We start from the raw sequence: 27,224 nt of genomic DNA, 5'->3' as shown, positions 1-27,224 counted from the left end.
ATATAATGCCATTTCTGTAAAAAATACATAGTATATGGATATTTATTTACATATAGAAAATCAACTAGATTTGCTCCAAATGTTAAATAGAGATTGTCTCAGGTTGATGGGATTGTGGGCAGTTTTAGTCCTTCGCCTGCCCCTATGTTTTTAGTGAGTCATATGTGTAAAAATAATTGCTTCGGCCGGGCAAGGTGGCTCACACCCGTAATCCCAGCACTTTGGGAGGCCGAAGCGGGTGGATCACAAACAAGGTCAGGAGTTCAAGACCAGCCTGCCCAAGATGGCGAAACCCCCGTCTCTACTAAAAGTACAAAAAAATTAGCCGGGCATGGTGGCAGGTGCCTATAATCCTAGATACTTGGGAGGCTGAGGCAGAGTATCACTTGAACTCGGGAGGCATATGTTGCAGTGAGCTGAGATCACGCCACTGCACTCCAGCCTGGGCGATAGAGCAAGACTCCATCGCAAATAAATAAATAAATAAATAAATAAAATATAATAATAAAATAATTGCTTTAAAAAGTATAAAAATATTTTCTTGAAACAGAAAAAGATAGTTACATTGTAGTTAGCTAACGATTTGTAAATAGTAATTAATTTGTTTTAAAAATTACTTAAAGTCCTACAGGAACTAGAAAAAACACAGTGAACACTAAGCTGATTTTAGAATGGATAGACTTTCCTACGTGTTAAGCGAGCAAACAAAAACACATAAAAGATTAGTTTATTTTATCACATAATTTGTACAGCTTTCTCAAGGTTTTTAAGAGGAAATAATGTTTAAATAAGTATTAAAGACACATACCAAACTCAGATAAAATATTTACAATACATAGGACCAATTAAAAATGCTTAGCACAGTGCCTGGAACAAGGCGAGGGTTTAATAAACAGATCATTATTATGATTAGTGTATTAATGTATTACAAACTAGTAATAAAAATTAAAATTCTTCAAGATTGGACAAAAGAGATGGACAAACCTGTAATCATGCAATGGCTAATAAACATACGATAAAGTTCAAATTTTACATTATTCATAGAAATGCATGCTAAGGTAATAGATATGCAATTCTTTACCCATGAAATAAACAAAGATATATTTTTAAAAAGGTATTTTCCAATACCGGCAAGGTTTCAGAGAAATGGGTACTTTTATACCATGCAAGTGAGAAAATGAATCAGTACGAACTCTCTAGATAGCAATTTCTCAGTGAATATCAAAAACCTTTAAAGTATTTATATGAGTCAACCCAGGAATTTCATGCCTAGGAATTTATCTTAAAGAAACAATCAAGAATGTTAACATACACCCTTTAAAAGACCCAATAGTTTTGCTTGCAGAAATTTATCCTACAGATAATACTTCCAGTGCACATGGACAAAATGACACAGATGTTGCACAAGGTTGTTTATGTAATTTCATAACAAAAGATTGGAAACAACCTAAATTACCATCAATAGCTGTAAGAGAAACACACTGTGGTACTTTGAGACAATAGAATATTATGGAAGAATAACAAAATGAAAACAGAATGTGCACATATAGAAAGATATCCTCCCGATATTTTTAAATTTTAAAAAGATACAGAACAGTGTAAAAATGGGAGAAAATGAGAATATGTTTATATCTGCTAGTGTGTTCAAAAAAATAACTCTCAAAGGATAGGTAAGAAATTAATAGTGGCTTCTGTAAGGTGTGAGAGGGAATTAGGCAGACATAGGACAAGAATGAAAGAGAAAATATTTTCTTTGGTTTTTGAACCACATACACTCATTAGTTTTCTTTTTTTAAAAGTAAATAAATGAATTTTTAAAAATACTCACAAAATGCATGTCAAGATAGTATGGGAAGGCCAAGTATCTTTTAAACGTCCAAGCTGAATAAATACAACACCCGAAATTCACTATGCTCATCTTTTCCTCTTTGAAGACAGAGAAAATGCTTCTCTTCTCTTGGCATCCTCCTATCTGAAAAAGTACCTGGCACATAGGACGTACTCAATTAATTTTAGAGGAATAAATGAATCAATGAAGTTTTAAAAGTTAAGTTAGTCACCAAGGAAAAGACTATACACTCTTCTCACATTCAGATTTTTTTTCCAGCAAGGAACGATTATTTTTTAGAGAAGACGCAAAATAAAAGTTCCAATGGTCAAAGTTGCTATTTTAAGTGCTTATTCATCAGCTCTAATCCTAAAGAGGCTGTTAAAGTAGATTATTAAAGCAAAGATAAAATCAAGTAAAATAACTGCACTGCCATACTATGGTACCATATAGGTTCATAAACCAGGTTTATCATTTCCATCCAGTCATGGGCCAAATCACTGTTCCTTCTCTTGCCAATGAGAGATATCAGGATATGTTCACAACTAAACCATGACAGTTAATGAGGGATGGAAGACACTGAGCTTAGAGAATGTGCTATAAACCATCAAAATCCACCACAAAACACACCCAGTATTAAAAATGATCTAGTGGCCGGGCACGGTGGCTCACGCTTGTAATCCCAGCACTTTGGGAGGCCGAGGCGGGCGGATCACGAGGTCAGGAGATCGAGACCACGGTGAAACCCCGTCTCTACTAAAAATACAAAAAATTAGCCGGGCGTAGTGGCGGGCGCCTGTAGTCCCAGCTACTCGGAGAGGCTGAGGCAGGAGAATGGCGTGAACCCGGGAGGCGGAGCTTGCAGCGAGCCGAGACTGCGCCACTGCACTCCAGCCTGGGACACAGAGCAAGACTCCGTCTCAAAAAAAAAAAAAAAAAAAAAAGATCTTGTGCTAGTATAATAGTTAACACTGGGGGAAATGTTCAGGGGCAGAAATGAAGCCTACAAAATGAGCTGGTGACTGTATATTAGATTAGTGATTCTCAACACTGCACATTATAATCACCTAGGGAACCTTTAAAAATACTGATTCTAGGGCTCCACTCCCAGAGATTCTGATTAAATTTCTGTGGGGTGGAGCTCAGGAATTCCTATTGAAAAAAAAAATAGTAATGCCGATGTGAGGTCAGGGTTGAAAAATGCTTCACTAGACCATGGGAGGGATGGAGGGAAGTTTTTTTCCTATTCTTACATAAATGGATGATTTAATCAGCTGGTGGCAGCCATTACAATTCATGCAAACACAAAATTTTTCTGATTCACCTCTTCACCTGCTATTTCCTCATCTTCCCTAGACCAAACCTTCCCCAAAACTCCATGCTTGGACGATTAATATTTCCTATGGGTCTCTTCGCTTGTTTTTGTTCTTCCCTCATATTTTCACCTTGCACAACAATGACAAGTGGTTTTTCTTATATCAAAGACTCTATGTGTAAGGTATTTGTAATCTAAATTTCTCAGATTCAGCTTCCATTCTGAGCTCTGCCATTATCTAATGAGATTGCACTGCTGCTCAGTTTCAACTACACCAAATTAATTGGGATTCATAACCTCTAAGGTTGTCTTACCCCACCAGTAAATCTTCAATCCCATTTTTATAGTTTCCCTAAATATTCCTAATTGAAGTCAGACAAAATCTTCTTCACCCCTCAACTTATGTGTTGCTCCTTTCCTTCCAATGCAATTGTTATTTATGCTGTTTCTTCTGCTTTTTCATTCCCTCAGCCAATCATATGCACAATCACCTGGCTCAAGCTCACCTTCTCCACAGGCTTTTAGGAACCCAGACCACTTTATATCCATTATATTCTTAGTTTATGCTTTCCTTGGTACTCTGTGGTCAAGATTCTCTTTACTCAAAGTGCAGTTCAGCGTTAGCAATATCAACATCACTTGGGGGCTTGTTAAAGGTGTAGAATCCCAAGCCTCTTCTGCATTTCAACCAATTGGCAGGTGACTTCATGCACATCAAGATGAACTGGCCTATACCCGTTTATTAGCACTTGCTTTGTTTTCCAGTTTCTCTTTCTTCCTTCCTTCCTTTTCTTTCTTTTTCTCTCTCTCCCCCCCCCTTCTTTTTTTTTTTTTTTTGAGATGGAGTCTTGCTCTGTTGCCCAGGTGGGAGTGCAAGTGGCACCGTCTCGGCTCACTGCAACCTCTGCCACCTTCAAGTAATTCTCCTGCCTCAGCCTCCTGAGTAGCTGGGACTACAGGCGTGTACCACCACACCCAGCTAATTTTTTTTTTTTTTTTTTTTTTAGTAGAGATGGGGTTTCATCATTGAGAAGTGACAGCGTGCTGGCAGTCTTCACAGCCCTCGCTCACTCTCGGCGCCTCCTCTGCCTGGGCTCCCACTTTGGCCACTTGAGGAGCCCTTCAGCCCACCACTGCACTGTGGGAGTCCCTTTCTGGGCAGGCCAAGGCCGGAGCTGGCTCCCTCAGCTTGCGGGGAGGTGTGGAGGGAGAGGCGCAGGCTGGAATCCGGGCTGCACGCGGTGCTTGCGGGCCAGCGCGAGTTCCAGGTGGGCGTGGGCTCGGCAGCCCAGCACTCGGAGCGGCCCCGGGCAGCGAGGGGCTTAGCACCTGGGCCAGCAGCTGCTGTGCTCAATTTCTTGCCAGGCCTTAGCTGCCTTCCCACGGGGCAGGGCTCGGGACCTGCAACCGACCATGCCTGAGACTCCCTCTACCTCCATGGGCTCCTGTGCGGCCAGAGCCTCCCTGACTAGCACCGCCTCCTGCTCCATGGCGCCCAGTCCCATCCACCACCCAAGGGCTGAGGACTGCAGGCGCACGGTGCCAGACTGGTAGGCAGCTCCACCTGCAGCCCCGGTGCAGGATCCACTGGATGAAGCCAGCTGGGCTCCTGAATCTGGTGGGGACTTGGAGAACCTTTATGTCTAGCTAAGGGATTGTAAATACACCAATCAGCACTCTGTATCTAGCTCAAGGTTTGTAAACACACCAATCAGCACCCTGTGTCTAGCTCAGGGTTTGTGAATGCACCAATCCACACTCTGTATCCAGCTACTCTGGTGAGGACTTGGAGAACCTTTGTGTGGACCCTCTGTATCTAGCTAATATAGTGGGGATGTGGAGAACCTTTGTGTCTAGCTCAGGGATTGTAAACGTACCAATCAGCGCCCTGTCAAAACAGAGCACTCGGCTCTCTGTAAAATGGACCAATCAGCAGGATGTGGGTGGGGCCAGATAAGAGAATAAAAGCAGGCCGCCCGAGCCAGCAGTGCCAACCCCCTGAGGTCTCTTTGCACAGTGTGGAAGCTTTGTTCTCTTGTCCTTTGTAATAAGTCTTGCTGCTGCTCACTTTTTGGGTCCATACTGCCTTTATAAGCTGTAACTACTCACCATGAAGAGCTGCAGCTTCACTCTTGAAGCCAATGAAACCACAAACCCACCGGGAGGAAAGAACAACTGCAGATGCGCTGCCATACGAGCTGTAACACTCACCATGAAGGTCCGCAACTTCACTCCTGAGCCAACGAGACCAGGAACCCACCAGAACAAAGAAACTCCGAACACATCAGAACATCAGAAGGAACAAACTATAGATATGCCGCCTTTAAGAACTGTAACACTGCGAGGGGTCATGGCCTCATTCTTGAAGTCAGTTGGACCAAGAACCCATGAATTCTGGACATGCCATGTTGGTCAGGCTGGTCTCGAACTTCCTACTTCTGCCCCACAGTGCTGGGATTCAGGCGTGAGCCACTCGTCCAGACCCTTAAGTTTTATTCCAAAAAAATTTGTTAAAACTGAAAGTACCTACTATTATTTAGCAGGGACCCTGAAGTGTTAAATGAATGTCACATATATCACATACCGTGATAGGAATAAAGTCAATTGTTTGAAAGGTTGACAAATACAATGATAGGCTGCAGGAACTTCATAGGCCTTAGAATATCTCACCAGATCTCCTCATCTTCCAGATTAAAAAAGGGAGGCCCAGACTTCAGCAGGAAGGGCTGATTTAAGGACATCTACTATAGTGTGAGTGAGTCTGGGCCACACTCTTTGGTTTTCCAGTTTTGGTAACGATGCATCACTACTCTTGAAAAACCACCAAAAACCAACAAGTAAGCACCCAAAAAAAATGTTTAGGAATTCAGAAGTACTCTTTTTACTCCAGCCTTAAACATTATTTGCTCTTGCATTGTGGATTACCCATCAACAATGTCCAGTCCTTACCAGGAGTCCGGGAGAGCATCAAATGCTGGGGATACTGAAATGACCTTAACCCAGTATTTGACCACCTACAGGGCACTGTAATGGAGAGCAAAGCAGGACAGAGGAAAAGCAAAACACAAAAACACCGAAAAATTGGAAATCTTCAGAGCCATTTGCCTTCTAGAACCTTAAAGGCACCCTATAGAATATTAAAGGCACCTTAAAGGCACCTGCACTATAGAATATTGGAAGAGCAGTCTGCTGTAAGTCTGAATCATGAGTTCCTTACACTTTTTTCTTCCCAGTTCAATTGTGGGAACTTCCGAGCCCTGGTCCTTTCATTGTTTTTGATACCCAACACCCAGCACTATGCGGAGCGCACAGTAAGGTGGCAGTGAATTCATCAACACTTTCAAAATCTGTTTTACCTACAAGCACAAGTTTTATTTTATGTTTCCTTTTAAATAAGTGCCACAGTCGCAATAAGTGAAAACAAATCCTGTCTGACACCGCCCCAGCTCGTGGGCCTCCCCGCAGAGCGGGCGCCCGTGGGGGAAACGGGCGGAAAGCGAGGGACGCGGGCAAAGCCACAGACTGGGCGCGGGGGGCACCGGAATGGCGGAGCCTGGGACGCTGGGACCTTCGGCCGCCGCTGGGCGACTGGGCTGGCGGAGGCGTCTCCCGCCCCCCTGGGCAGCGCGGCTCCGGGCGCATTCCTGCACCCTCCTCCCGCGCGCCGCGCTCCCTCCCCCGGACAGCTGATTCATTGGCTCGGCCGCCCAGACTGCCTGGCGCCGGCTGCGTGACGTCACCCATTCACGGAGCCCGCCTCCCCCTTCCGCTGGCGCCGGCCGGGCGGTCGCCCTGACAACGCAGACGCCAGCCCGCACAATGACTTCCAGCTGGAGCAGCCCAGCTAGCCTGCGCGCTCACTCGCTTGCTTGCGCCGGGCTTCAGAGCACCGGGGTGAGTTTCTTTCTCTCCCTCTCCTTTTTTTTCCAGGCTCCCGCGGGTTCCCCCTGCCAGGGAATCCACTCGCTCTAGTTTTCTAGGGCTCTGGTCCCAGTCCCTTCTGAAGTGCGGTTGCAGGCTGTCTTCCTCAGTCGCCCTCTCCCTGGGCGCTGTTTTGCTGGGCAGCATCCCATGCTAGGCTCGGCAGACATTCTGGCGGTTGGGTTCGGCCCTTGCCGCGCTAACACCTGCAGAGTCGAGGCTCCTGCCAAAAGGCATAAAGCAAAGGAGGAAAAAATTCATTGTCGTAATAGCGAAAATGATAAACCTCAGCTGTTTAAGAGAAGAATGTCTGAGTAGCTGTTGATAACCTCCCATAATCACAAAACAACTTTTTTTTAAAGAATTTGCACTCTTCGTCTGTTAAAACGCGGTCATTCCTTTTTTGCTTTCAAATCGAACTTCGCGACAGTTAGCAACTTCAAGAACGCTTACAAATGGATAAATCTTTCCAGAACGTAAAACAAATCTGGAAAGTTGTAGCAGTGTAAATTAGGATAGAGTGTGTGTGAAGGTCGTATTTGGAGAGAGAGAAGGACAGAGGAGATTGGTGGTCTTTGGGGCAAGGCAAATAGCTCATTCCCACCCCCACCTCCAGTTTCCACCCCAGACCTTTAAATTTTGAAGGTGGAGGAAAAGGAGACATAGCTGTTGATTAGAGTTGGGTGGGAGGTAATTCTTATTCTAAATTTTCACTTTATTTATTTTTTGGTGCCAGATTTTTTGCTTCAAAACAGCTGCATTTTTGGAAGAAAGTCCACAACTGACAACTAAGCAAAACCCTCCTGGTGGATAGCATAAATCTGCTTTGTTGAAGCTGCTCATCTGTCTGATCTGTGAGTCCAGAAGTTGCAAACTCCCTTCCCAGCTTATGCAAAAATACTTCCAGTAAAAACAAGCCCTTTGGCGCTTTTCTGCTGTCAGTCCACATTTCAGCATTTTCTTCGCTTTGTTATTCATCATTTTATGTATTTGGACCCATCCTCAAACAGACTTTAAACCCTTTAAAGGCAAGGAGGGATTCTTTCCTAAACCTTTAATCCCCTGGCCCAGCTGAGTAGATGCAGTGTCTTATGATGATGGTGATATAGAATGATTAATAACCACACAAGGCATTCGGTTGGTCAAGTCACTGTTTATTGGCTCAGAATAATCCTTGGCTTCTATATGTCTACAACTCACTTCCTAAACAGTTAAATCCAGGGAGTCTAATAGATAATAGTTGGTGATCATTAATATAAATAACCAATACATTAGAATGTGTAGTCAAAATAGGAATACTTGGTTTTCACGTATTTCCCAAGGGTCGCTGCTGGTGGTAGTCAACACAATAAAATAAAAATTTGAACTCATTTTGTTATTCATCTAAAATGAGAAACTCGGTGAAACATTGACTTTCTAAAATTGCTGCATATTTAAATGTGATTGTAATTGCTCTTTAGCATTTTAAAATTATCGATACCAAATGCTTAAGAATCTAAAGAGTAGTCTGTTGGGGCTGGCCTTTTTTGTGTAAAATGGTCTGTATCATAATGGATGACTGATTATCCCATCCACATTATTTGGATTCACTTAATACTAGGTTTTGACGTAAGGAGAATAAAACCCTCAAGAAACCTAACATAGATTTGTGTATTTAGTTTTCTCCTTCCTTATCATCTTTCACCAGACTTACAGGTGTTCCACCTGCTTGGAGTTTCGGTAATAATACCAGCTGCCGGTGATTGCTAACTCTAGCTACACTTTAAAATTACCTCGTGCATTTAAAAAAATGCAGTTGGCTAGGTTCCTCCCCTAGATATTTTAATTTACAAGGTTTGGGATGTGGCCTGGGCACCGATTTTTTTAACTTTTTATTTGAATATAGACTTACAGGAAGTCGCAAAGATAGTACAGAGAGGTCTCATAGAGCCTCCACTTTGCCTCCACTGTTGGTTACATTCCGCATAGCTAGAGCACAATCATAAAGCTAGGACATTGAGATAAAATGTGCCTGTGATTCTGTGTCACCTTATCCGTGAAGACTTGTAATCATTACGACAATCAAAATACAAACTATTTCAACACCGCAAAGATCTCCCCCTACAGTCCCTTTATGGTCGTCCCTTTCTTTCCCCAACACTATCCCTAACCCTTGGCAACCATCAGTCTGTTCATTTCTATAATTTTGTCGTTTGGGGAATTGGGGAATGTTTTATAAATTGGTCCTCACAGCTTGTGACCTTCTAAAATTAGCTACACCCCCCCCCCGCCCCCCGCCAGCCAACTCAGCAGAATGCCCTTGAGATTTATCCGTTATTGCAGGTATTTCTAGTTTGTTCCTTTTTGTTACTGAGTTCTACACTATGGGTGTAACACAGTTTGTTTAATCATTCAGCATTCACCTGTCATATGACATTTTGGTTCTTTCTTTTTTGGGGGGTGGGGGGGCCTGTTACAAATAAAACTGCTTTGAAAAATTGCTTGGAGGTTTTTCTGTGGAGCTAAGTTTTCATTTCTCTGGGATAAATGTCCGGGAGTGTGATTGCTGGGTCATATGGTAAGTATGTGTTTAATTTTTAAAGAAATTGCTGAAGTGTTTTCCAGAAATGTGGTACTATTTTACATTCCCAGCAGCCATATATGAGAGATCCAGTTTTTCCACATCCTTGCCAGCATTTTGTATTGTCACTATTTTTTTACTTTTACTGTTCCGTTTAGGTGTGCAGTGATACCTCACTCTGGTCTTAATTTGCACTTTCCTAATGACTAGTGATGTTGAACATTTTCTCATGTCTTTATTTGCCGTACACATACCCTCTTCAGTGAAATCCCTCTTCGTGTCATTTTCTTATTTGTTTTGTTACTGTTGAGTTTTGAAGGTTCTTTATATTATAGACATGAGTCCTTTATCAGTTACATCAGCAGTCCTCAACCTTTTTGGCATCAGGGACAAGTTTCGTGGAAGACAGTTTTTTCCACAGAAGTGGGGGTGGTGGGGGAAATGGTTTCCAGATGGAACTGTTCCACTTAAGATCATCAGACATTAGTTAGATTCTCATAAGGAGCATGCAAACTAGATCCCTCGCATTCGCAGTTCACAATAGGGTTCGCGCTCCTGTGAGAATCTGATGCCCTGGCTGATCTGACAGGAGACAGCGCTCAGGTGGTGATGCTGGCTCAGGAGCTGCTTACCTCCTGCTGTGCTGCCAGCTTCCTAACAGGCCATTGACCTGTACCAGTCTGAGGCCCAGGGCTTGGGGACCCCTGAGACATGTGGCTTGCAGATAGTTTGTCCCAGTAGTTTGCTTGTCTTTTCATCTTCTTAAAAGGATCTTTTGGGCCGGGTCCAGTGGCTCATGCCTGTAATCCCAGCATTTTGGGAGACAGGCGGGTGGATCACCTGAGTCGGGAGTTCGAGACCAGCCTGACCAGCATGGAGAAACTCCGTCTCTACAAAAAATACAAAAATTAGCCGGGCCTGATGGCGCATGCCTGTAATCCCAGCTACTCGGGAGGCTGAGGCAGGAGGGTTGCTTGAATCTGGGAGGCGGAGGTTGCAGTGAGCCAAGATCGCGCCATTGCACTTCAACCTGGGCAACAAGAGGAAAACTCCATCTCAAAAAAAAGGTCTTTTGGAGAGAAAAAGTTTTTAATTTTAATGAAATCCAATTTTTTAATTTTAACTTTTAGGTTTAGGGGTACATGTGCTAGTTTGTTATATAAGAAATTGTGCATCATGGGGACTTGGCATATAGATTATTTCATCACCAGGTAATAAGCATAATACCTGATAGGTAGTTTTTCAATCCACCCTGTCCTCCCACTCTCCATACCCAAGTAGGACACAGTGCAGTTGATTTTTGTATGTTTATCTTTTTGTGACTTTGCTGAACTTACGTATTGGCTCTAGGAGTTTTGTTGTTTTGGGGTTTTCTGTTTGTTTTTGAAGGTTTCTTGGATTTTTTTTTTTTTTTTTTTTTTTTTACAACATAGGGAAACCTGTCATCTGCAAATAGCAACAGTTTTAGTTCTTCCTTGCATTTACTTTTCTTGCCTTATTGTGCTGGCTGGAACTTCTAGTACTGTGTTGTGGTGAGGTGGGACATCCTTGTTTTGTACCTGAGCTTAGGGGGAAAGCATTCAGTCTTTTTTTTTTTTTTTTGAAACCAAGTCTTTCTCTCTCACCCAGGCTGGAATGCAGTGGTGCGATCTCAGCTCACTGCAACCTCCATCTCCCGGGTTCAAGCGATTCTCCCACCTCAGCCTCCCAAGTAGCTGAACTACAGGTGTGTGCCACCACGCCCAGCTGATTTTTGTGTTTTTAGTAGAGATGGGGTTTTGCCATGTTGGCCAGGGTGGTCTGGAACTCCTGACTTAAGGTGATCTGCCCATCTCGGCCTCCCAAAGTGCTGGGATTACAGCCACCACGCCAGGCCAGCATTCAGTCTTTCATTATTAAGTATAATATTAGTTGTAGGGTTTTTTTTTTCTTCAAGTTTTTAAAAAGTCAGTTTGAGGAAGTTCCCTGCATTCCCAGTTTTCTGAGAATTTGTATCATGAATGGATGTTGAGTTTTGTTATGTACTTTTTCTGCATCAACTGATGAATCATATGATTTTTTTCCCTTTAGCTTGTGACTATGGTAGATTATTAATATATTGATTTTTGAATGTTAAATCAGTCTTTCATCCCTAGGATGCTAGCTCATGGTGTATAATTCTGTGTTGATATAGTGCTGAAAGCCATTTGCTAATAATTTTGTTGATTGTTACACTTACATTAATGAAGGGTATCAGTCTGTAGTTTCTGTCTCTGTCTCGGTTTATCTCTCTCTGTCTCCCTGTCTCTCTCTCTCTCACACAATCTTTGGTTGGTTTGGATAGCAGGATAATATTGGCTTCCTAAAATAAATTGGAAAGTGTTCATGCCTCTTCTATTTTTGGGGAAAGTATATGTATAATTGGTGTTAATTCTTCTTTAAACATTTGTTAGAACAGTGTGGTAAAACAATCTGGCGGGCCCTGGAGTTTTCTTTTTCTGTAATTTAAAAATTATGAATTCAGTTTCATCAATGAAGTGCTATTTAAATGATCTATTTCATATTGTGTGAGTTGGGATAATATGCGCTTTTTGAGGAATGGGGTCATTTTATCTATTTATTGTCTAATTTTGTCTAATTTATTTATGTGGTATTTACTCATTATCCCTTTGATATCTGCAGGATCTGTAGTAATATCCCTTCTTTCTTTCCTAATATTAATTTGTGTTTTTTTCTTCTTTTTAATTTGTCAGTCTTGATTGAGATTTGTGCATTTTATTGATTTTTTTTTTTCAAAGAACCATCTTTTACTGATTTTCTTTGTTTTTTGTTTCCAGTTTCACTGATTTCTGCTCTTTTTATTATTCCCTCTCTCTGCTTTCTTTGGGTTTATTTTTCTCTTCCTTTTCTATGCTCTTGAGGCATAATCCTAGATTTTAATTTGAGACTTTTCCTGCTTTTTAATGTAAGCTTTTAGTGCTATAAATTTCCCTCTTAGCACTGTTTTTGCTGCATCCACAAATTTTGATATGTTGTGTTTTTATTTTTATTCAGTTCACTGTATGTTTTGATTTCCACTTAGACTTCCTCTTTGAGCTATGGATTATTTTATAGGGAATTTAGTTTCCAAGTGTTGGGTTATTTTCCTACTATCTTTCTGTTACTGATTTCTACTTTAATTTCATTATGGTCAGAGGATACACTCCGTATGATTTAATTCTTTTAAATTTCATGAGTTCGTGTTATGGATATGATCTATCTTGGTGTATGCTCTGTGATTGCTTAAAGAGAATGCTGCTAGTGTTGGGCGGGGTGCTCTGGAAGTGTCAGCTTCTGTTGCTTGACGGTGTTATTGGGTTCTCTTATATCTTTGGTGATTTCCTATCCAATTGTTTTAGCAGTTGTTGAGAGAGGAGTGTGGAAGTCCCCAACTGTAATCGTGGATATATCTAATTCTCCTTTCAGTTCTATCAGTTTTTGCTTCACATATTTTATAAGTCTGTTATTTGGTGCATACTCACTTAGAATTGCTAATACGGTTCACTTAGAATTGCTTATGTAATTCTTTTTGGTGAGTTATGTTTCTCTCTGTCTCTTGTCCTTTGCTTTGAAGTCTACTTTCTTTTAATATAGCCATCCCTGCTTTCTTTAAATACTTTCATGACTTTTTTTTATCCTTTACTTTCAACCTATCTATTTCATTATATTCGAAGTGAGCTTCTTGTAGATAGCATATAGTTGGGTCATCTCTTTTTAAAATTCATTCTGTAATCTCATTTTCTTAATAGTTCTATTTAGACCATTTACATTAAATGTAATTATTGATATACATTCATGCTTTTGTTTCCTATTTTATTTAATATTTGCTCTCTCTGTCTTTTTTAACTCTTTTTCTTGCTTTGGGCTACTTGAACATTTTCTAAAAATCCATTTCGATTTATGTATAGTGTTTTTGAGTGCAACTCTATAGCATTTTTAATGGTTGCTGTAGCTACTGTATTATAGTTACATAGCTTACTAACTCTATTTGTGTTAATGGAGTACCAGTTCAAGTGAAGTGTTAAAGTCTTCCCTCCATATCCCTTCACTTTATAATATAAATATGCAGTATAATTGTCTTAAGTATTTCCTGTACATACATTTAGAACTCTACCAGATAGTGTTATAATCTTTATCTCAATAGTCAAATACTTAGAAAGCTCAAGAGGAGAAAGAAAACCTATTATATTTTCCCATGTTTTTTATGATTTCTGTCTTCTTTCTTCTTGGTGTTCCAAGTTTCCTATTTTTAATTATCATTTTCTGTTTAGAGAACTCTGTATTTTTTTTTTTTTTTTTTGGACAAGATCTTTCTCTCTCAGCCAGGCCGGAGTTCAGTCCTGCAATCATAGCTCACTACACCTTCAAACTCTTGCACTCAAGGAATCCTCTTTTTTCACCCTCCAATGTAGCACCACCACCCTAGCCAGCTTTTTAAATTTTTTGTACAGATGGGGTCTTGCTTTGTTGCCCAGGCTGGTCTTGAACTTCTGGCTTCAAGCGATCTTTCTACCTCAGCCTCTAAAAGCACTGGGATTACAGGTGTGTTCCACCATGCCCAGTCCTCTTTAGTCATTCTTTTAGATAGGTCTGTTGGTGAAAAACTATTTTAGTTTTCCTTCATCTGAAAATGTCTTGATTTTTTCTTCATTACTGAAGGATATTTTTGCCGGATATAGAATTTTGAGATGACAATTCTTTTAGTACTTGAAAAATGTTGTGCCACTTCCTTATGGCCCCCATGTTTCTTGTTGAGAAATCCGTCATTTAAATTTTTTTCCCCTATAAATAATGTATTGCTTGTTGTTGCCACTTTCAAGACTTTTTCCATCTTTATTTTCAGAAGTTTGAGTATAATATGCTTCAGTAGTGATTTCTTTGGGTTTATCTTTCTTGGCATTCATTGATAGTTTTATGAATCTGTTGGTTTATGCTTTGGCTAAATTTGGGGAGTTTTCAGTTGTTATTTTTTCAAATACTTTTCAGCCACACCCTTTTTCTTCTCTCTTTTCTAGTCTCTAAAGATATATTAAATGTTTTGTTATAATCCTACTGGTCGCAAAGGCGCTGCTCATTTTTTAAAATATCAGTTTTCTCTCTGTCTTTCAGATTGGGTAATTTTTATTGTTATCATCAAGTTTACTGATTCCTTTTTTTGTTCCCTTCATTCTGCTGTTTAGGTCATCCACTGAGTTTTTAATTCTGCTCTCTTTCCACTAACACAATTTCCTTTTGGTTCTTATTTATATCTTTGTTTTCCTTGCTGAGACTTTTAATTTTTTTTTTCATTTGTTTTGGGCATGTTCATAATTACTCATTAAAACATTTTTATGGTGGTGCTGCTTTATTGTTGACAAGCGGAAGTAGAAATCCATGCCAATGTTAATAACTGGAGATAAGGGACTCCTCATAACTCCTGGGCAAGGGTGGAAGTTCTAGTTCTCCATTAAACCTCTGTTGATACCATCCTGGCTGGGAGGGGCATGAAGACTCATTACTGCTTGGCCTGTGCTGACATTGTTGAGTTGAGTTGGGTGGCCTGGTTTCTGCTGGGCAGTAGCGAAAGTTCTGCCTCTCCACTAACTTTTTCTGATGCCACTCCAGTGAGGAGGGGAGGAGCATTTTATTACTGCAGGGTGGGATGGAAGTCCATACTCTCCATGTGGTCTTCATGAGCACCGTCAGTGTGGAGGTGGTGAGGACTCCTTATTGCCTGGTGGAGACGAAGTTCCCAGCTCTCTACTTTTCCTCTATGACACCACTTGGATAGGAGTGTTGGGGTATCTGGCAGTGGTGGAAATGGAGCCTCCCACTCAGTTTTTGCTGGTGGGGGTGGAGGTGAGGCCACAGTTTTGTCTGTGGTGTTCGGCTGTTACTGTCCAAGCATCTTCTATCTGGCTATGTAGCCATTTTGCTTATCCTTTTTCTAGAGATGGTAGGTTTCTCTTGAGGCTTTTCGGGTTGGTACTTGTTGGTATTTCTGGGTTTCTGTCTTCGCCAACACCTAATCTGGGATATTTGAGGCAAAAAAATTAACCCAGGGCACTCAACCACCTGTTTGTTCATCGGGTCGCAAGTTCCCTGGCTGATTTGCCACCTTCTGTTCACCTCGTCTTCAGCCTTCTTATGTCTGAAATAGAAGGAACACTACTCCATCTTTCTGAAAATTGAAGACCTGTTGCTTTTAAAGGTAGGTGATTCTAAAAAGTACAGCCTGGGTTAAAAACAACCTAGCTATGCCTGTTTAACACAAAGATGATAGTCTTTCCCCTTCATTGTGAAGGGGTATCAGTTTCTACCTCTGTTGGATTTGAAACAGTTTTAAAATAATTTTAGCATATGTGGACTTTCTCTTGCCCAAACAGTGAAAATATTTTGAAGAAAGGAACAATGCCTTATTATTTGGAAGGCAGCCGAGCCTGGTGGTGTGGACAAGGCTTTTGGAGGCAGAATATCTGTATTGCAATGAAATCTTGGTCAAAATTCTTAACTTTCTTAAGGTCAATAAAAATTCATGACATTGTTAAGGGTAAATATGTTATATATAAAAGACCCACCACAGTGCATGACTAACACATAATATATGTTCAAATATTAGTTCTTTCTTCCTGTGGTCATGCTCTATATATTACCTGAATAGTGATTAAGGAAGCCAAACAGTTGGGCTGAGTATTTGAGTCAGAGGACTTACTCTGGAAGCCTCTTAACTCTTAGGCTCAGGAATAGCTAGAAAAATAGTTCTAAGGAAGATATCCTTGTAAGAATAGAAATGTGAATTTTTAAAAATGATCCAGGTATGATAGGGTAGTAGTGTAAGTCAAGAAGAAAGACTATTGAGAATACAAAATGATAGGTAGAAGTGATTGGTTATGGTGATAGAATAGACATGGAAGTAAAACCATGAGCAGGAAGTGAAAGACTGGGAGAAAAGTTTGAGGTTAAGGTTAGGGCCTGGAAATTTTAGTAGGTAAAGTTCTTCCTATTTCTCTGACTATACTTTCTCATTTTCTTTTGAGAGTTTTTTTTTCCTTACCTATTCCTTAAATATTGATGTAATTTGAGGTTCTGCCCTCTTTTTCTCATATATACTGACCTTAGATAATCTTATCCAGTTCCATAATTCTGGTCTTATGAAAAAGCTAACAGATTTAGACTCATTTATTGAATGTGCAGTTATCACTGGATGTCTCCATTTGGATGTCACACAGGCTTTTCAATCTCAGCCTATCCTAATTCATCTCGCTTCTGTGTTCTCCATCTCATTCATCAGTACCACCATTGATTCAGATCCTAAAGTGAGAAACGCAACCATCTTCCACTCTTTGATACAACACGCTCAAGCGACAACCAACTTATGCTCATTTTTCCTTCAGGAATTTCTGAAAAATTATATTGAGCATTAAGGGAAGTCATGTTGGAAGAACGCTAAAATAGGTCAAAGGAGACATAAAATCTCCTCCTCAGTCTCAAAACTAATATTACCTAGGACTGATTTACTCTATGCTTTATGGGGTACCTGATAGAATTCTGTTAGCATTGTTCTTTGTTTCTTGACCAGTTATTGCCAGTATTTGAATTTTCAGTTTCATATTCATTCTAGAACTTCATATCCTCTTATGCTATCTTTTTCTTTTCACCTTGTTTTCTCCTTTCAATTTTATGACAATTGCTCCTACAAGTTGAATTCTTATTTCTCTCCTGTCACTCGCTATATTAATTAGGGTTAGGTTATGTTGCAGTGAAATCTTAGTTGCTCATAGAAACAAAGATCTATGTCTTGCTCCTGCTACATGTCCACAGTGGGTTGGCTAAATGTTTTCTCCTTTCAGGTTTGAGTGAGGTCGATGGACCTCTACTGTCTAGAGAGTTGGTGGCTGTGGCACAAGGAAGGGGGGAAGCAAGATACGTCTTGTGTTGGCTCTGAAAGGCTTCTGCCTGGCAGAATTGATAAACGTCAATTGAGATTTTCCAAGGACCAAAACACATGCATTACCATGCCCAACTTCAAGTAGGTAGGGAAATGAAGTCTGCCATGAGGGTGGAACACTGAAATAGCTGGTGAACATTTATTTCCAGCATGACTACAAGACTCACTCATGGCTCCTCTGCTGGAAGCCCTGCCTCCTTCTGTCCTCCCTCCCTTCCCCTTCCCTTCCTTTCTTCTTTCTTTCCTTTGACGTTTTAAAAATGACTGTTAAAAATATTCTTGGGAATGCCACAAAAATGAGAAACCAAGCATTTAGTACTACAAGGTGGTTCCAAGTATTGAAAAATAAAAATGGATTTGTTAATACATTGCACTGTAACTGCATGGCTAGTGGTTCTGAGTGCAGCCTGGTTGACAGCAGTGATCGAAAGTAGCAGCGACAAAAAAAAAAAAAAAAAAAAAAAACAAAAAAAACACTGCAGGCGAGTTAGAATTTCATTAAATACCAAAAGCGCATCTCTTAGCACTTACTCCATAGCTGTAGGGTGCTGATGCTCACTGTTATCAGTTGCATGAATCACCATGGCAATTGATGAATGTAAAAATTCAGTATATATTTTTTCTTGCAGTGTTTTAAAATTTTTGGTTCTGAAGAATATCTTTTCATTTGTCTGTCTCTGTCTCTCTTATTCTGTTTAATCTATGCAACAAGAAAACATTCTCTTTTTTGTGTGACTTAAAAGCTTTTTCTAATTTATTTGAAAAACTCTGAGGCCAAATGCCGTGGGTCACACCTGTAATCCCAGCACTTTGGGAGGCCGAGGTGGGTGGACCACCTGAGGTCAGGAGTTCGAGACCAGCCAACATGATGAAACCCCGTCTCTACTAAAAATACAAAAAATTAGCCAGGTGTGATGGCGGATACCTGTAATCCCAGCTACTTGGGAGCGGAGGCAGGAGAATCATTTGAACCCGGGAGGTGGAGGTTGCAGTGAGCTGAGGTCACACCATTGCACTCCAGCCTTGGCAACAAGAGTAAAACTCCGTTTCAAAAACAAAACGAAAAACTCTGAATACTGACTCCTGACAAAACAGAACTCCATTGTCCCCCCAATATATAGGCATTTATGTTAACCGAATTCCTTTCATGTCTCTTTATTAGTGTGCTCACATTCATACTCCTAGGACTGTATCTCCAAAAGCAAGATAGAGCATCACAGCTGATACTCTTATCTCTATGTGATGATAGACCATCATATCAGATAGTCTGTTTTTACACTGTAATAAGGAAGACCTGTCTGTAAGGTATGAACCAGGGCTATCAGTCTCATAATAGACCACTTGTTAACATTAGACCAATGCTAAGAGTAGAGCAGACAGAAATGAAACCCAATCTATTGTATATGTTAATGATAAACACATATATTTGTGTACACGTGCACGCATGCACACGCACACACAGAGCATCCATAATTCAAAAATCAAAAATCTGAAATGCTCCAAAATTTGAAATTTTTTGCGCTCTGACATGACACCACAAGTGGAACATTCCACACCTGACCTCATGTAGCGAGTAGCAGTCAAAACTCTGTTTCATGCACAAAATTATTTAAAATATTATATAAAATTAGGCTAAGTGTATAAGGTATATGTGAAGCATAAATGAATTTAGTGCTTAGGGTTGGGGAGCATCACAAGATAATCTCATTATGTATATGCAAACATTCCAAAATCCAAAAAAATTTGAAAAACTTCTAGTCCCAAGTATTTCAGATAAGGGATATTCAACCTGAACCTGTGTAACTGGTGTAACTGTACGTACATATGCATGTGCATGTCTGTGTGTGTTCCAACCCAAACGCCGTGCCATTCTTCCCCTGCCTTGCCCCATGTCCCACATCCACTCCTACCCCCATTAATTTGCTACCAGAACTAGGTCACCTTCTTGTCCCTTAGACTCAGTAGGAGACTCCCAACTCATTGTGTTTGGATTAAGTAGAAAGTTATTCTATAACCATGTATACAAAAAAAGAAATAACTTTACAATCATTTGAAACAAAACCAATTATTACTTTTAAAAAGCTACCTGCTTTCAATTAAGCAGGAAATTATCTAAGAAGCCACTTAATTTGCTTTGGTCTGCAGTCCCATAACTGCTTTATGCTGAGTGGAGCATGAAATTAAATATGTAACAACTATCCTAATGGTTATGTTTCAGAATGCCAGCATTTTAGATTCCTAGGTATACTGAGTGGTAACAAATACAAAAACGTACTAATCTAAATATGGCTGTATTGAGTTTGAGAAAAAAAAAAACCAAAATATTATTAATGTTCTTAATTTTTTTTAGTTAAAACTGTTTTTAAAAATCTTCTGTTAATTGATGTATCTAGGAAGAGCTGCAGTGCATATATGGAAAATTCTTTCAGACTACAATAAACTGCATTTTTTTCCAAATAAATTTTTACAGCATTTTCGTGTGTCCAAATGTAAAATAAATTATGCAAGGATACATTAATAGAGAAAGTCATAATGAATTTTTACTATGTGTTGAAGAAACACTGATACTAATCTCCGTTTGAAGGATTGAAGGACTCATCTTTGTTTAAAGCGAAGAAGACATGTTGTTTGCAATGGAGAAACTGTTTATGTCCACATATAAAGGCACTAGTTTGTGCAGGAAATTTCAGAAGCATTACTTAAATGACACTTCAATCAGTTCTTAACAATGTTGTAAATGCTAGATGGTTCTCAGAGCCTCTTATTTATTTAGAACATTTTTTTCACAACTTTAAAACTATTTTTAAACTAGATAAATCTTTCCAAACACTAATCATATTATGATTAAACATTTTTAAAATCGCTGCATAAATGTGGATAAAATCATCCTGTTCTTTTGTAGTTACTTATTTTAACCCAATCCTTTTCTTTCTTTTTCTAAAAAAACTAGGTTGACATTTTGGTAGTTGTATTAGGAAATGTTGACAAACAAATAGTAGAATTTAACGGGTTTTCTCTTCCCCCCCCATATGTGAAGCAAGGCAAGTGTGAGCTGAGATAGCTTGCAAGGTTCCAGAGTTACTCAGCACTCATTTATTTGATGCTGAAGATGCTTAATATTCTAGTTTCTGTCATTGAATCTATCTATACTTAGCTATATTATTCAAAAATATTTTTCAGTTTTCTAAAACTACTATCTTCAAGGATTCTCTGAGAAGCTACAAAAAATGACATCATGGTAAATTATGGGACATTGGATATTTTTCTAGGACAAAAAATTCTCCTATTTCTGCATATGTACTTCAGCTTATTCTGATCAGGGAAAGAGCAAGACCATAATCACACAATCATTGCACAAGAATCTGGTTGACCTCCCTGAGCCCGATTCCTATGAACTGTAACCGTCTTTCATGTGCACATTGGGAATAATCATAACTCTCTGTCAGAATTGTGAGAATTATTTGAGATAAGGTAAGACAAGCATTCTGTAGAGTGACTGACCCATAGTAGGACTGTGTTATCATGAGTTATGATTTAAGTGGTGGATCATCTCATCCTTCTTTTGTAGTCTCTGTCTACCAGATCCTATGGGAAGCCTTTCGTGTCTTGTCATTTCATTAAGTCTTCCCAACAGCCTAATGAGATAGGTCTTATTAGTATCTCACTTTACAGCTGAGAAAATCAGAACACAGGGACTGGTGATGGTTCACTGGGCATTTCAGGTAAAGAAACAGGTAAAGGTGGTATTTTGAGTTTAAGAAGCCTTTTCCCCTGAAACTCAGCCAAAAGTTTTTCCTACTTAGAGGACCTACTTGCATTTTTATCAGCCTGCAGAATGTTTCTAAACTTCAACCGTGTGTCTTTTGGCTACACTTGGAATGTTAGTAACCAAAGGAAAGACAGACTTTTGGATGATGTGGAGTTTGTTCTCAGCACAGCCAAATCTTTGCTACAATAAAAGATATTATAGACCAATTGCATTTCTTAAACAATCAGTAAAATACAAATTTAAAGATAAAAAATAAGTGCCTTTATATAGCTGAAGGTGTGATTTATTTATACACAAGGGAGTTTAATTTTCCAATTAATGAGTGGGTTTTATGCACATGATGTCCATTAGTGTTAATGAATAATGTGTGTGTGGTATAATAGATTGCTGTGCTAAACACATGGTGCTCCTTGCCAGAAAGCAGATCTGTATATTATAATTTGTACATGTGATATCACACCGATGAAGTCAAGAAAATGAATTAATTACATTCACAAATGTTTGGTAGACCAATTTCAAGAGTCAAGAAATTCCTTAAGAAACACCTAGGCAATAATGTTTTACTAGGAAGTAACTCAGCAATATTTTAAAAATCTCAACCTGGAGGAAATGATATATCACTGAAAGGAGTGACTCTAAAGATAGGACCTAAAAACAACTTGGAACCCTGAAATTTAAAATCGGTTGAATTTAGATTAGAGCAGAGACGTCATTTGATCTTAGTGATGTGGTACTTGCATTATCTATCCAAATATTCATTCCTGAGAGCTTGACACAGCGCCAGGAAATACACTTTCTCCTAATTTTTTTCATGGGAAGTTGCCTGGAAAATAAAATTAGAAAATGAAAGTAAGTTTGGTTTCAAGGAGGGGTAACCAGCTCTCAAGCTGGTACAAAGTACCAGGTTTTTAAAATAAATTACCCAAATCTTAGGGTTTATTCTGTCTACACGGCATGACCTACGGTTGCAGAGAATCAAAGACTTTACTCTCTGAGCAATCTTAGTGCCCTGTGGTTCTTATGCAAAGAAAAGAGAATAGCACCCTGGGCTCTGTTCCTGCGGGATTTCTGTATAAGCTTTCTTCCTCCTTTTGCTTCATATTACACACACACACACACACACACACACACACACACACACGCACACACACACTTTCTCTCACACACGCACACACAGTCACACACCTTTTAAAAAAAATTAGGAGATAACCTTAGGTGATCAGCTGCAAAGGTTGCAGGTGTATAATACATTATTATTTTTAAAAATTTCTGTGCCTTTCTGACATCTGTATCAAAAAGCAAACTCAAAAAGGAGGAAAGGAGAAAACACAACTATTTAAACTCTGCATTTCCTAAAGGCAGTTTGCAATTATAGTGCCACTTTCTCAATTTTATTTAAATGTACTCCCTGCCAACATTTGAGTGCTGACCTTTACATACTTAGCAAAGTCTAGGCATGCAGTGAATGAGTTCATGAAAGGGGCATTTCTTGGGAGGTCACAAAACCAGAACATTATTGTGGAGAAACTAGAATGATTACCAGGACCATTTTTTAATCTAACATTTTGTGATTAGAGAAACCCAGATCCAGTGATCTATTTTGCTACATCATGCTCTATTATGCCTCAGTTTCTTATGTGTAAAATGGGTATGGAAACATCTGTGCCCTTGCGATTAACAGGAATGTTTTTAAGATAAACGAAATAGCATATTTAAAAGACAATAGTATTCTTTAACACAGGCCTGGCCAATGAACTCTCACTAATCAATACCATTAAAATGTTTATACAAACAATAAGAAAAATATCAAAATGACCTATGAGTAAGTATTATTCTAGAGTTCTTAGCTAGTTCTCTAATCATATTGGCCTTTATGGGCCTAGCATAGTTAGTGCTCAGTATGTGTATCTTGAACGGATGGAGGAAACAATGAATAAATGAATGGATATTTGAATTTTCACTTTGGCAGTAAATAATTAAGGGCCATGGAAAAGGGATGGCGGGAATATAGCATGCATACCAATTGTTCATCTTCCCATACTAATTATAGCATTGTGTCTTGCTGAGACTGAGGTAACTTCAGAATCTTTCTCAATAGAGGAACCCAGCACATCTCTATCAATCAACTGGAGTTACATTTGAAAGAAAATACAATTGCAACCCCAAAATATTTAGAGAGACCAATAATTTAAAGGGCAGAGTGAAATGATGGACATGACACTTATCTGGGACCTATTAACCCTAGCCGATCTTAGGTATTTATGTTCAAACATACCACGACACAGGAGAGTCCCAAGACTCAACTTTTCCCAAAACAGATGTCACTGTTGCTTTGAAATACTATAATGTGTAATACAATGTGTGATAAGAAAAACTACATTGGTAAGAAGAAGACTCAACATAGAAATTATCTATAATTTTCATAGCAGTATTATTGTTATTATTGCTATTGTAGATAGAAAAGGAGAGAATGAGGATGGAAGGAAAGAAATATCTTCTTTGTTAGGCATACAAGAAGACTTCAAAGCTAGGCAGGGCTTAAAATTAAGATCTCCTTATTTCAAGTCACTCATTCTGTTATTTATCTATCAAAAATATTTTGCCCGGGCTCGGTGGCTCATGCCTGTAATCCTAGCACTTTGGGAGGCCGAGGCAGGCGGATCACCTGAGGTTGGGAGTTGGAGACCAGCCTGACCAACATGGAGAAACCTCGTCTCTACTAAAAATACGAAATTAGGTGTGGTGGCACATGCCTGTAATCCCAGCTACTAGGGAGGCTGAGGCAGGAGAATCGCTTGAACCTGGGAGGTGGAGGTTGCGATTAGCCAAGATCGTGCTATTGCCCTCCAGCCTGGGCAACAAGAGTGAAATTCCATCTCATTTATATATATATATCTATGTATATATACATAGATATATATAAATATATCTATGTATATATACATAGATATATTTATAATATGATTTGTGAGTACTATATGTACACACAGAGCAAAGATCTGTAATTGACCTTGGGCTTGCAAAGAGAGTAAGATGTGGTTCCTGTCTTTGAGGGGCTCCAAGTCTAGGGAGGAAAGTGGACTGAGTAACAATCAGTTTAACGTGACGTGCTACGGTAGTCCGGATACCTACTAAAGGTATTGACCACCAGACTGTAATGCCTCTCCCTCTCTATCCAATAGTGACTACTGTTTCACGTTGAAATATATATTTTAATTTAGAAATTAAAATCTATAGATATCAATTGTTTAAAAATTACCAGTCATATTGCTTGATTAAAATACACAAAGTGGACTGTGTATAAAAAATCATAGAATTTATGCCTGAAATTAACTCACACTGGGTTTTATCCATAATTCATTTAATCAGAGGAAATAGTTCGATGTTATAAGGGATTCTTAAAAAGAAAAACTGAGGATTCGGGCTTGTTTTAAAACTAAACTAAGGTTTTATTCTTTCCTTCAACATGAAATTACTGAGCACTTGCTCTGGCCAAAACACTATGTTAGACTCTTTGATGGATATATTTACAGTCTAGTAAAGGAAATACAATCTGTATCCTGGCAACATTACTATAGGAAAGAAATAAAGATGCAGCATAAGGGAGTTACAAATAAATACAATTAAAGTTCAAGGTAGGGGAGAGTACCTCTAGCCTTGTGGAATTAGGGTGTGAGAGACAGTTCGTAATATTGGAACATTGGGTGGGGCTTGAAGCAAATACACATGCACACATATATGCCTGTATATGTGTATATATATTTGTGTGTGTATATATAAAATATATGTTTGTAAGTATGTATACACGCATATATATGCATCCAGATCAAAAGCCAGGCCACTACCTGCACATAGTTTTAGCTTTTACACATATGCGTGTATACATATGCAAATGTTCAAGATGAATCACCTACCTCAATGTAAAATACATATATGCGTGTATACATATACATGTGTATATACATATATACGTGTGTACACATATACACATATGCACACATATATACACATATATATGATTGTATACATATACACATACACATATACATACACATACATAGAGTCATGCATTAATGATGGCCATACATTCTGAGAAATGCATCATTAGGCAGTTTCTTTGTGCAAACATCATGGAGTGTATATACACAAACTTAGTATAGCCTACTACACATCCAGGCTATGTGGTATAGGCTACAAACCTGTACAGCATATTACTGTAGTGAATACTGTAGGCAGTTGTAACAATGGTAAGTATCTGTGTATCTAAACATACCTAAACAGAGAAACAGTACAGTTAAAATGTGGCATTATAATCTTATGACATAAGATTACATATAGTCTTATTATAATCTTCCATCATCCACCCAAATGTCGTTATGTGGTGCATGATTGTACATAGTGTTTTCTTTTAATAGAATTACAGTAAACATACAACAAAGTGTAGTGTATAGCTTGAAAACATAAACAACCCTGCAACTAGCATCCAGATCAAGAGCCAGGCCATTACCTGCACATAGTTTTAGCTTTTACATTGAGGTATGTGATACATCTTGAACATTTGTATTTTAAAGGTGTGAGGTAGGATTCAAAGATCATTTTTTGTTACATGGCGATTCAATTATTTCAGTACCATTTTCTTTTTCCCATTGAATTATCTTGGCATATTTGCCAAAATCAATTGATTATCTACATATGGACCCATTTCTGCACTCTATTGGTTCTTAATGGTGTCCTTATTTTTTAGTTTGCTAAAACAATTATTGTTTTTATTATATATATTTAAGGTGTACGGTGTGATGTTTTGATATACATATACATCATGAAATGATTAAATGGTGCCCTTTGATGAACAGAAAATCTTAATTTTAATATATATAAGTTTTAAAAATATGTAATTATACTTTTATACCTAGTGCTTCTTGTGTCCTATTTGTAAAATTCTTGCCTACTCCAAAATCATAAAGATACTCTCATATGTTTTCTTCTAAAAGTTTTATTGTTTTACCTTTCACATTCAGATCTACAGTTCCTCTTGGACAGATTTTCCTGTGTGTATATGATATGAGGTAAGAATAAAGATTTTTGTTCTCATAGCTATCCAATTGAGCCAGAACCATTTATAGAAAATTCTATGATTTCCCCACCGCATTGTAGTGAGTGGCCTCTTCATCATAAATCAGTTAACCTCATATGTGTGTTTTAGTTCCCGGACTCCATTCTGTTCCATGACTCTATCAGTCTCTTCTTTTATGGCAATATATACTGTTTTAATAATTATCCCTCCGTAAGTCTTAATATCTAGAGTATAAGCTTTGTTCAACAAGAAACAAAATGGTTATTTTGGTTAATTTTGGCCTTTTGTATTTTTAGATAAATTTTAGAATTTTTTTTGTTAATTCCAATGTCGATTCAAAATTTGCTAGGAATAAAATTGGGATTATGTTAATTTACAGTTAAATTTGGGAAGCACTGTTAGCTTTACAATATTGAACCTTCCGGTTTGTGAACATGGCATAACCCTTCATGAATTTATGTCTTTTAACATTTCTTTCCTAATATTTTGTAGTTTTCAATGCAGAGGTCATACAGATGTTTGTTAGGTTTACACCTAGGTATCGGAATTTTTAAAAAACTACTTTTGTTGATGTTTTAATGTGTCAATTTGACTAGACCACAGTCTCCAGTTAGTCAAACACTTATCTATGTCATGCTATGAAGGTATTTTGCATATGTGATTAAAGCCATCAACCACTTGACCTTAAGTAAGAGAGGTTACCCTAGAAAATCTGGTTGGGTCTTACTGAATAGTGGGATGGCCTTCAAAACAGGGCTGAGGTTTTTCTTTTTTCTTCTTCTTTTTTTTTTTTTTTTTGAGATGAAGTCACG

The 27,224-nt window shown here is 38.8% G+C and overlaps 1 long non-coding RNA gene across 1 annotated transcript; it reads left to right on the top strand.

Moving 5' to 3' along the window:
- The first annotated feature begins 6,952 nt into the window (after nt 1–6,952).
- Nucleotides 6,953–8,012, top strand: LOC131382086 (uncharacterized). The gene is made up of 2 exons (XR_009211258.1): nt 6,953–7,037; nt 7,801–8,012. It is a non-coding gene; the product is annotated as an uncharacterized LOC131382086 (long non-coding RNA).
- Nucleotides 8,013–27,224: the final 19,212 nt, after the last annotated feature.

The sequence above is a fragment of the Hylobates moloch genome, unplaced genomic scaffold (genome assembly GCF_009828535.3).
Source record: "Hylobates moloch isolate HMO894 unplaced genomic scaffold, HMol_V3 SCAFFOLD_20, whole genome shotgun sequence".
NCBI classification, from domain to species: domain Eukaryota; kingdom Metazoa; phylum Chordata; class Mammalia; order Primates; family Hylobatidae; genus Hylobates; species Hylobates moloch.
Note: the sequence above shows the minus strand (reverse complement) of the source record. Positions and strands in the feature narration are given on the sequence as shown.